This window comes from Salmo salar, chromosome 08 (assembly GCF_965601325.2).
Source record: "Salmo salar chromosome 08, fSalSal1, whole genome shotgun sequence".
Lineage (NCBI taxonomy): Eukaryota > Metazoa > Chordata > Actinopteri > Salmoniformes > Salmonidae > Salmo > Salmo salar.
The window spans coordinates 1,357,501-1,365,000 of NC_138298.1; the positions used below are offsets into that span (position 1 = coordinate 1,357,501).

The 7,500-nt window shown below is 42.8% G+C and overlaps 19 non-coding genes across 19 annotated transcripts; all 19 read left to right on the plus strand.

The window, feature by feature from the left end:
• Positions 1-100: 100 nt before the first annotated feature.
• LOC145854075 (5S ribosomal RNA) lies at positions 101-219 on the plus strand. Its single transcript, XR_014374960.1, has one exon. It is a non-coding gene; the product is annotated as a 5S ribosomal RNA (ribosomal RNA).
• Positions 220-628: 409 nt separating this feature from the next.
• Positions 629-747, plus strand: LOC145854076 (5S ribosomal RNA). The gene has a single exon (XR_014374961.1). It is a non-coding gene; the product is annotated as a 5S ribosomal RNA (ribosomal RNA).
• A 139-nt stretch (positions 748-886) lies between these two features.
• Positions 887-1,005, plus strand: LOC145886643 (5S ribosomal RNA). The gene has a single exon (XR_014398228.1). It is a non-coding gene; the product is annotated as a 5S ribosomal RNA (ribosomal RNA).
• A 409-nt stretch (positions 1,006-1,414) lies between these two features.
• Positions 1,415-1,533, plus strand: LOC145854077 (5S ribosomal RNA). Its single transcript, XR_014374962.1, has one exon. It is a non-coding gene; the product is annotated as a 5S ribosomal RNA (ribosomal RNA).
• A 139-nt stretch (positions 1,534-1,672) lies between these two features.
• On the plus strand, positions 1,673-1,791 carry LOC145886644 (5S ribosomal RNA). Its single transcript, XR_014398229.1, has one exon. It is a non-coding gene; the product is annotated as a 5S ribosomal RNA (ribosomal RNA).
• Positions 1,792-2,200: 409 nt separating this feature from the next.
• Positions 2,201-2,319, plus strand: LOC145885612 (5S ribosomal RNA). Its single transcript, XR_014397195.1, has one exon. It is a non-coding gene; the product is annotated as a 5S ribosomal RNA (ribosomal RNA).
• Positions 2,320-2,458: 139 nt separating this feature from the next.
• On the plus strand, positions 2,459-2,577 carry LOC145882448 (5S ribosomal RNA). Its single transcript, XR_014394016.1, has one exon. It is a non-coding gene; the product is annotated as a 5S ribosomal RNA (ribosomal RNA).
• Positions 2,578-2,716: 139 nt separating this feature from the next.
• On the plus strand, positions 2,717-2,835 carry LOC145885319 (5S ribosomal RNA). The gene has a single exon (XR_014396900.1). It is a non-coding gene; the product is annotated as a 5S ribosomal RNA (ribosomal RNA).
• A 409-nt stretch (positions 2,836-3,244) lies between these two features.
• Positions 3,245-3,363, plus strand: LOC145884608 (5S ribosomal RNA). The gene has a single exon (XR_014396186.1). It is a non-coding gene; the product is annotated as a 5S ribosomal RNA (ribosomal RNA).
• A 139-nt stretch (positions 3,364-3,502) lies between these two features.
• On the plus strand, positions 3,503-3,621 carry LOC145882059 (5S ribosomal RNA). Its single transcript, XR_014393626.1, has one exon. It is a non-coding gene; the product is annotated as a 5S ribosomal RNA (ribosomal RNA).
• Positions 3,622-4,030: 409 nt separating this feature from the next.
• LOC145854078 (5S ribosomal RNA) lies at positions 4,031-4,149 on the plus strand. Its single transcript, XR_014374963.1, has one exon. It is a non-coding gene; the product is annotated as a 5S ribosomal RNA (ribosomal RNA).
• A 139-nt stretch (positions 4,150-4,288) lies between these two features.
• LOC145854079 (5S ribosomal RNA) lies at positions 4,289-4,407 on the plus strand. Its single transcript, XR_014374964.1, has one exon. It is a non-coding gene; the product is annotated as a 5S ribosomal RNA (ribosomal RNA).
• A 409-nt stretch (positions 4,408-4,816) lies between these two features.
• LOC145854813 (5S ribosomal RNA) lies at positions 4,817-4,935 on the plus strand. Its single transcript, XR_014375697.1, has one exon. It is a non-coding gene; the product is annotated as a 5S ribosomal RNA (ribosomal RNA).
• Positions 4,936-5,344: 409 nt separating this feature from the next.
• On the plus strand, positions 5,345-5,463 carry LOC145854080 (5S ribosomal RNA). The gene has a single exon (XR_014374965.1). It is a non-coding gene; the product is annotated as a 5S ribosomal RNA (ribosomal RNA).
• Positions 5,464-5,872: 409 nt separating this feature from the next.
• Positions 5,873-5,991, plus strand: LOC145854082 (5S ribosomal RNA). Its single transcript, XR_014374967.1, has one exon. It is a non-coding gene; the product is annotated as a 5S ribosomal RNA (ribosomal RNA).
• A 139-nt stretch (positions 5,992-6,130) lies between these two features.
• LOC145881663 (5S ribosomal RNA) lies at positions 6,131-6,249 on the plus strand. Its single transcript, XR_014393235.1, has one exon. It is a non-coding gene; the product is annotated as a 5S ribosomal RNA (ribosomal RNA).
• A 139-nt stretch (positions 6,250-6,388) lies between these two features.
• Positions 6,389-6,507, plus strand: LOC145885320 (5S ribosomal RNA). The gene has a single exon (XR_014396901.1). It is a non-coding gene; the product is annotated as a 5S ribosomal RNA (ribosomal RNA).
• A 409-nt stretch (positions 6,508-6,916) lies between these two features.
• LOC145884609 (5S ribosomal RNA) lies at positions 6,917-7,035 on the plus strand. Its single transcript, XR_014396187.1, has one exon. It is a non-coding gene; the product is annotated as a 5S ribosomal RNA (ribosomal RNA).
• Positions 7,036-7,174: 139 nt separating this feature from the next.
• LOC145882060 (5S ribosomal RNA) lies at positions 7,175-7,293 on the plus strand. Its single transcript, XR_014393627.1, has one exon. It is a non-coding gene; the product is annotated as a 5S ribosomal RNA (ribosomal RNA).
• The last annotated feature ends 207 nt before the right edge of the window (positions 7,294-7,500 follow it).

A 7,500-nucleotide genomic window follows, 5' to 3' on the forward strand; every position in this document is an offset into this window, starting at 1 on the left:
GTGACACAAAGTTCAAGCTGCTTATCTAATTGGTGAAAATGCAATGTCTGTTTATCACACTCACTTTGACTATATATGTTGTAGCAAGAGATTGTTTCTCGCTTACGGCCATACCAGCCTGGGTACGCCCGATCTCGTCTGATCTCGGAAGCTAAGCAGGGTCGGGCCTGGTTAGTACTTGGATGGGAGACCGCCTGGGAATACCAGGTGCTGTAAGCATTTTGTCCACGAGGGTGTGCCCCTGCACTATTTCATCAGCAACACTGCCTTGTAGTAAGCATTTAATGATGAATTGACTAAATGCAGCTTCCTGCCTTTTTAATAGGATCAAATTTCCTTGTGTTTTCAATTAGCATCTGCCTTGTATTTATAAGACAAACAAGAATATTGTTGCTGAATGCAGCTTGTGTGTGCTTTGTGCTCCTTTGCCCTGTTCAAATGATGAAAGGAAATAAAGTTTGTATTTTATCCAACTACCTGTGCTAAAAAGTGATGGGAACAGTGTTTGTAATTTCTTCTACTTTTTCAGTGACACAAAGTTCAAGCTGCTTATCTAATTGGTGAAAATGCAATGTCTGTTTATCACACTCACTTTGACTATATATGTTGTAGCAAGAGATTGTTTCTCGCTTACGGCCATACCAGCCTGGGTACGCCCGATCTCGTCTGATCTCGGAAGCTAAGCAGGGTCGGGCCTGGTTAGTACTTGGATGGGAGACCGCCTGGGAATACCAGGTGCTGTAAGCATTTTGTCCACGAGGGGGTGCTCTTGCACTATTTCATCAGCAACACTGCCTTGTATTAAGCATTTAATGATGAATTGACTAAATGTCTGTTTTATCAGACTCACTTTGACTATATATGTTGTAGCAAGAGATTGTTTCTCGCTTACGGCCATACCAGCCTGGGTACGCCCGATCTTGTCTGATCTCGGAAGCGAAGCAGGGTCGGGCCTGGTTAGTACTTGGATGGGAGACCGCCTGGGAATACCAGGTGCTGTAAGCATTTTGTCCACGAGGGTGTGCCCCTGCACTATTTCATCAGCAACACTGCCTTGTAGTAAGCATTTAATGATGAATTGACTAAATGCAGCTTCCTGCCTTTTTAATAGGATCAAATTTCCTTGTGTTTTCAATTAGCATCTGCCTTGTATTTATAAGACAAACAAGAATATTGTTGCTGAATGCAGCTTGTGTGTGCTTTGTGCTCCTTTGCCCTGTTCAAATGATGAAAGGAAATAAAGTTTGTATTTTATCCAACTACCTGTGCTAAAAAGTGATGGGAACAGTGTTTATAATTTCTTCTACTTTTTCAGTGACACAAAGTTCAAGCTGCTTATCTAATTGGTGAAAATGCAATGTCTGTTTATCAGACTCATTTTGACTATATATGTTGTAGCAAGAGATTGTTTCTCGCTTACGGCCATACCAGCCTGGGTACGCCCGATCTCGTCTGATCTCGGAAGCTAAGCAGGGTCGGGCCTGGTTAGTACTTGGATGGGAGACCGCCTGGGAATACCAGGTGCTGTAAGCATTTTGTCCACGAGGGGGTGCTCTTGCACTATTTCATCAGCAACACTGCCTTGTATTAAGCATTTAATGATGAATTGACTAAATGTCTGTTTTATCAGACTCACTTTGACTATATATGTTGTAGCAAGAGATTGTTTCTCGCTTACGGCCATACCAGCCTGGGTACGCCCGATCTTGTCTGATCTCGGAAGCGAAGCAGGGTCGGGCCTGGTTAGTACTTGGATGGGAGACCGCCTGGGAATACCAGGTGCTGTAAGCATTTTGTCCACGAGGGTGTGCCCCTGCACTATTTCATCAGCAACACTGCCTTGTAGTAAGCATTTAATGATGAATTGACTAAATGCAGCTTCCTGCCTTTTTAATAGGATCAAATTTCCTTGTGTTTTCAATTAGCATCTGCCTTGTATTTATAAGACAAACAAGAATATTGTTGCTGAATGCAGCTTGTGTGTGCTTTGTGCTCCTTTGCCCTGTTCAAATGATGAAAGGAAATAAAGTTTGTATTTTATCCAACTACCTGTGCTAAAAAGTGATGGGAACAGTGTTTATAATTTCTTCTACTTTTTCAGTGACACAAAGTTCAAGCTGCTTATCTAATTGGTGAAAATGCAATGTCTGTTTATCAGACTCATTTTGACTATATATGTTGTAGCAAGAGATTGTTTCTCGCTTACGGCCATACCAGCCTGGGTACGCCCGATCTCGTCTGATCTCGGAAGCTAAGCAGGGTCGGGCCTGGTTAGTACTTGGATGGGAGACCGCCTGGGAATACCAGGTGCCTTAAGCATTTTGTCCACGAGGGGGTGCTCTTGCACTATTTCATCAGCAACACTGCCTTGTATTAAGCATTTAATGATGAATTGACTAAATGTCTGTTTTATCAGACTCACTTTGACTATATATGTTGTAGCAAGAGATTGTTTCTCGCTTACGGCCATACCAGCCTGGGTACGCCCGATCTCGTCTGATCTCGGAAGCGAAGCAGGGTCGGGCCTGGTTAGTACTTGGATGGGAGACCGCCTGGGAATACCAGGTGCTGTAAGCATTTTGTCCACGAGGGTGTGCCCCTGCACTATTTCATCAGCAACACTGCCTTGTAGTAAGCATTTAATGATGAATTGACTAAATCTCTGTTTTATCAGACTCACTTTGACTATATATGTTGTAGCAAGAGATTGTTTCTCGCTTACGGCCATACCAGCCTGTGTACGCCCGATCTCGTCTGATCTTGGAAGCTAAGCAGGGTCGGGCCTGGTTAGTACTTGGATGGGAGACCGCCTGGGAATACCAGGTGCTGTAAGCATTTTGTCCACGAGGGTGTGCTGTTGCACTATTTCATCAGCAACACTGCCTTGTAGTAAGCATTTAATGATGAATTGACTAAATGCAGCTTCCTGCCTTTTTAATAGGATCAAATTTCCTTGTGTTTTCAATTAGCATCTGCCTTGTATTTATAAGACAAACAAGAATATTGTTGCTGAATGCAGCTTGTGTGTGCTTTATGCTCCTTTGCCCTGTTCAAATGATGAAAGGAAATAAAGTTTGTATTTTATCCAACTACCTGTGCTAAAAAGTGATGGGAACGGTGTTTGTAATTTCTTTTACTTTTTCAGTGACACAAAGTTCAAGCTGCTTATCTAATTGGTGAAAATGCAATGTCTGTTTATCACACTCACTTTGACTATATATGTTGTAGCAAGAGATTGTTTCTCGTTTACGGCCATACCAGCCTGTGTACGCCCGATCTCGTCTGATCTCGGAAGCTAAGCAGGGTCGGGCCTGGTTAGTACTTCGATGGGAGACCGCCTGGGAATACCAGGTGCTGTAAGCATTTTGGCCACGAGGGTGTGCTCTTGCACTATTTCATCAGCAACACTGCCTTGTAGTAAGCATTTAATGATGAATTGACTAAATGTCTGTTTTATCAGACTCACTTTGACTATATATGTTGTAGCAAGAGATTGTTTCTCGCTTACGGCCATACCAGCCTGTGTACGCCCGATCTCGTCTGATCTCGGAAGCTAAGCAGGGTGGGGCCTGGTTAGTACTTGGATGGGAGACCGCCTGGGAATACCAGGTGCTGTAAGCATTTTGTCCACGAGGGTGTGCTGTTGCACTATTTCATCAGCAACACTGCCTTGTAGTAAGCATTTAATGATGAATTGACTAAATGCAGCTTCCTGCCTTTTTAATAGGATCAAATTTCCTTGTGTTTTCAATTAGCATCTGCCTTGTATTTATAAGACAAACAAGAATATTGTTGCTGAATGCAGCTTGTGTGTGCTTAATTCTCCTTTGCCCTGTTCAAATGATGAAAGGAAATAAAGTTTGTATTTTATCCAACTACCTGTGCTAAAAAGTGATGGGAACGGTGTTTGTAATTTCTTTTACTTTTTCAGTGACACAAAGTTCAAGCTGCTTATCTAATTGGTGAAAATGCAATGTCTGTTTATCACACTCACTTTGACTATATATGTTGTAGCAAGAGATTGTTTCTCGCTTACGGCCATACCAGCCTGGGTACGCCCGATCTCGTCTGATCTCGGAAGCTAAGCAGGGTCGGGCCTGGTTAGTACTTGGATGGGAGACCGCCTGGGAATACCAGGTGCTGTAAGCATTTTGTCCACGAGGGTGTGCTCTTGCACTATTTCATCAGCAACACTGCCTTGTAGTAAGCATTTAATGATGAATTGACTAAATGTCTGTTTTATCAGACTCACTTTGACTATATATGTTGTAGCAAGAGATTGTTTCTCGCTTACGGCCATACCAGCCTGGGTACGCCCGATCTCGTCTGATCTCGGAAGCTAAGCAGGGTCGGGCCTGGTTAGTACTTGGATGGGAGACCGCCTGGGAATACCAGGTGCTGTAAGCATTTTGTCCACGAGGGTGTGCCCCTGCACTATTTCATCAGCAACACTGCCTTGTAGTAAGCATTTAATGATGAATTGACTAAATGCAGCTTCCTGCCTTTTTAATAGGATCAAATTTCCTTGTGTTTTCAATTAGCATCTGCCTTGTATTTATAAGACAAACAAGAATATTGTTGCTGAATGCAGCTTGTGTGTGCTTTGTGCTCCTTTGCCCTGTTCAAATTATGAAAGGAAATAAAGTTTGTATTTTATCCAACTACCTGTGCTAAAAAGTGATGGGAACAGTGTTTGTAATTTCTTCTACTTTTTCAGTGACACAAAGTTCAAGCTGCTTATCTAATTGGTGAAAATGCAATGTCTGTTTATCACACTCACTTTGACTATATATATTGTAGCAAGAGATTGTTTCTCGCTTACGGCCATACCAGCCTGGGTACACCCGATCTCGTCTGATCTCGGAAGCTAAGCAGGGTCGGGCCTGGTTAGTACTTGGATGGGAGACCGCCTGGGAATACCAGGTGCTGTAAGCATTTTGTCCACGAGGGTGTGCCCCTGCACTATTTCATCAGCAACACTGCCTTGTAGTAAGCATTTAATGATGAATTGACTAAATGCAGCTTCCTGCCTTTTTAATAGGATCAAATTTCCTTGTGTTTTCAATTAGCATCTGCCTTGTATTTATAAGACAAACAAGAATATTGTTGCTGAATGCAGCTTGTGTGTGCTTTGTGCTCCTTTGCCCTGTTCAAATGATGAAAGGAAATAAAGTTTGTATTTTATCCAACTACCTGTGCTAAAAAGTGATGGGAACAGTGTTTGTAATTTCTTCTACTTTTTCAGTGACACAAAGTTCAAGCTGCTTATCTAATTGGTGAAAATGCAATGTCTGTTTATCACACTCACTTTGACTATATATGTTGTAGCAAGAGATTTTTTCTCGCTTACGGCCATACCAGCCTGGGTACGCCCGATCTCGTCTGATCTCGGAAGCTAAGCAGGGTCGGGCCTGGTTAGTACTTGGATGGGAGACCGCCTGGGAATACCAGGTGCTGTAAGCATTTTGTCCACGAGGGTGTGCCCCTGCACTATTTCATCAGCAACACTGCCTTGTAGTAAGCATTTAATGATGAATTGACTAAATGCAGCTTCCTGCCTTTTTAATAGGATCAAATTTCCTTGTGTTTTCAATTAGCATCTGCCTTGTATTTATAAGACAAACAAGAATATTGTTGCTGAATGCAGCTTGTGTGTGCTTTGTGCTCCTTTGCCCTGTTCAAATGATGAAAGGAAATAAAGTTTGTATTTTATCCAACTACCTGTGCTAAAAAGTGATGGGAACAGTGTTTGTAATTTCTTCTACTTTTTCAGTGACACAAAGTTCAAGCTGCTTATCTAATTGGTGAAAATGCAATGTCTGTTTATCACACTCACTTTGACTATATATGTTGTAGCAAGAGATTGTTTCTCGCTTACGGCCATACCAGCCTGGGTACGCCCGATCTCGTCTGATCTCGGAAGCTAAGCAGGGTCGGGCCTGGTTAGTACTTGGATGGGAGACCGCCTGGGAATACCAGGTGCTGTAAGCATTTTGTCCACGAGGGTGTGCTCTTGCACTATTTCATCAGCAACACTGCCTTGTAGTAAGCATTTAATGATGAATTGACTAAATGTCTGTTTTATCAGACTCACTTTGACTATATATGTTGTAGCAAGAGATTGTTTCTCGCTTACGGCCATACCAGCCTGTGTACGCCCGATCTCGTCTGATCTCGGAAGCTAAGCAGGGTCGGGCCTGGTTAGTACTTGGATGGGAGACCGCCTGGGAATACCAGGTGCTGTAAGCATTTTGTCCACGAGGGTGTGCTCTTGCACTATTTCATCAGCAACACTGCCTTGTAGTAAGCATTTAATGATGAATTGACTAAATGTCTGTTTTATCAGACTCACTTTGACTATATATGTTGTAGCAAGAGATTGTTTCTCGCTTACGGCCATACCAGCCTGTGTACGCCCGATCTCGTCTGATCTTGGAAGCTAAGCAGGGTCGGGCCTGGTTAGTACTTGGATGGGAGACCGCCTGGGAATACCAGGTGCTGTAAGCATTTTGTCCACGAGGGTGTGCTGTTGCACTATTTCATCAGCAACACTGCCTTGTAGTAAGCATTTAATGATGAATTGACTAAATGCAGCTTCCTGCCTTTTTAATAGGATCAAATTTCCTTGTGTTTTCAATTAGCATCTGCCTTGTATTTATAAGACAAACAAGAATATTGTTGCTGAATGCAGCTTGTGTGTGCTTTATGCTCCTTTGCCCTGTTCAAATGATGAAAGGAAATAAAGTTTGTATTTTATCCAACTACCTGTGCTAAAAAGTGATGGGAACGGTGTTTGTAATTTCTTTTACTTTTTCAGTGACACAAAGTTCAAGCTGCTTATCTAATTGGTGAAAATGCAATGTCTGTTTATCACACTCACTTTGACTATATATGTTGTAGCAAGAGATTGTTTCTCGTTTACGGCCATACCAGCCTGTGTACGCCCGATCTCGTCTGATCTCGGAAGCTAAGCAGGGTCGGGCCTGGTTAGTACTTCGATGGGAGACCGCCTGGGAATACCAGGTGCTGTAAGCATTTTGGCCACGAGGGTGTGCTCTTGCACTATTTCATCAGCAACACTGCCTTGTAGTAAGCATTTAATGATGAATTGACTAAATGTCTGTTTTATCAGACTCACTTTGACTATATATGTTGTAGCAAGAGATTGTTTCTCGCTTACGGCCATACCAGCCTGTGTACGCCCGATCTCGTCTGATCTCGGAAGCTAAGCAGGGTGGGGCCTGGTTAGTACTTGGATGGGAGACCGCCTGGGAATACCAGGTGCTGTAAGCATTTTGTCCACGAGGGTGTGCTGTTGCACTATTTCATCAGCAACACTGCCTTGTAGTAAGCATTTAATGATGAATTGACTAAATGCAGCTTCCTGCCTTTTTAATAGGATCAAATTTCCTTGTGTTTTCAATTAGCATCTGCCTTGTATTTATAAGACAAACAAGAATATTGTTGCTGAATGCAGCTTGTGTGTGCTTAATTCTCCTT